Source organism: Echinops telfairi, unplaced genomic scaffold, assembly GCF_000313985.2.
Source record: "Echinops telfairi isolate 266 unplaced genomic scaffold, ASM31398v2 ScPeMD7_7458;HRSCAF=8496, whole genome shotgun sequence".
In the NCBI taxonomy this organism is placed as follows: domain Eukaryota; kingdom Metazoa; phylum Chordata; class Mammalia; order Afrosoricida; family Tenrecidae; genus Echinops; species Echinops telfairi.
In genome coordinates, this window is record NW_022111358.1 from 49,797,959 (window position 1) to 49,799,374 (window position 1,416).

The 1,416-nt window shown below is 46.3% G+C and overlaps 1 protein-coding gene across 1 annotated transcript in view; it reads left to right on the forward strand.

The window, feature by feature from the left end:
* Positions 1–1,416, forward strand: part of RPTOR (regulatory associated protein of MTOR complex 1) — a 238,846-nt gene that overhangs the window by 1,077 nt on the left and 236,353 nt on the right. The window lies entirely within an intron of this gene.

Below are 1,416 nucleotides of genomic sequence, written 5' to 3' on the forward strand. Positions count from 1 at the left end.
CTGGGCCTGGGTCGTTGTTTCTAGCGAGGGAAGTTCAGAGCCAGGAGAGTGCCCTTGGGGGGAGCGCCCATGCCCTGCCTCCCCCCCCCCCACGTGTCGCAGCACTGCTAAAAGGCAAAGAGCCCTCCAGACTCTGGTCTTTAATTGAAGATGAGAAAGGCTCTTTTAATAACGATTCACTTGGTAGCACTGATTGCATGTAAACCAAGTTCTCATTCCTGCATTCCAAGTATTCCCACGCTCTTTGAAATACTTTATGTCGTTCTGACTAAGAGGAAAGGTAATTGGGGTGTATGTGAATATTTGTACTCCTCTGGTTAGTCTACATCACCCTCCTCCCAAGTCTGAGTGAAGTCCAAGGTTACACAGCATGCTAGAAAATGAGATGACTGGAAAGCGTTCCGCTTATAATTTGTACATACACATGAAGTTATTTTAAAGTTACAGCCAGTATAGTCCTGGGCTTCTAACTTTCCTCGTTTTGTGTGGTTTCATGTGGTGTCACGGACTTTCTTCGTAGTGGAGTTGTGTTGATGGGTTGGGTTTGGGGGCCAGACTTTAGGGGGTCGCCGGAATTGTGGGTACGAGAGTGGCTGATAGAAAAAGAGAAAAGCCACCAGGTTGGATGTGTGGCTAATCAGCCAGGTCAACTTATTCTTCAGACAGATGGGGCCGTCTTACCTCTGCCTTCTTTCCATTTGTCCTTTTGACATTTATTCCCTCCCTCAAGGCAGCCTTTATTTGAACATTGCAGTGGTGTTAGAAGTGGAAATGGGTGTTGGGCATATGTAAGGAACCCTTGTGGTGCAGTGGGTTAAGTGGGGGGCTGCTGCCTGCAGGGTTGGTGGTTCAAGCCCACTAGCTAGCTGCTCAGTGGGATGAGAGGTGGCTGTCTGCTTCTGTAAGAATTTACAGAAACCTGGTGGAGCAGTTATACTCTGTCCCAGCGGTTCTCGCCCGATTCCTAACAGTAGCAAAATGACAGTGATGAAGTAGCAATGAAAATGATGTTATGGTTGGGGTCACCACCACACGAGGAGCTGTATGAAAGGGTCACGGCACGAGGAAGGGTGAGGACCGCTGCTCTATCCTGTGGGGTTGCTGTGAGTGGATTGGATTTGGTTTATGGACATGTCTATGGAAGATGATTGTTTCAGTATGTGATGTTGAGTGTGGGGTAACTGCAGCTAACTGGTGGCTAGTAACCAGTGCTGCAGTTATTGATTTGGCTTGGTTTTAGAGGTTAGGAAAATGTATTTCATCCAAGACTCACTTAAAATAAGTTGATCATGATTCTTAGTTCCCTTATAGGACGGTGTAGAACTGGCTTGTTGGGTGTCCGAGACTGTACTTCTTTTTTTTTTTTAAATCAATTTATTGGGGCTCATACAATTCATCACAATACATAGATCAATT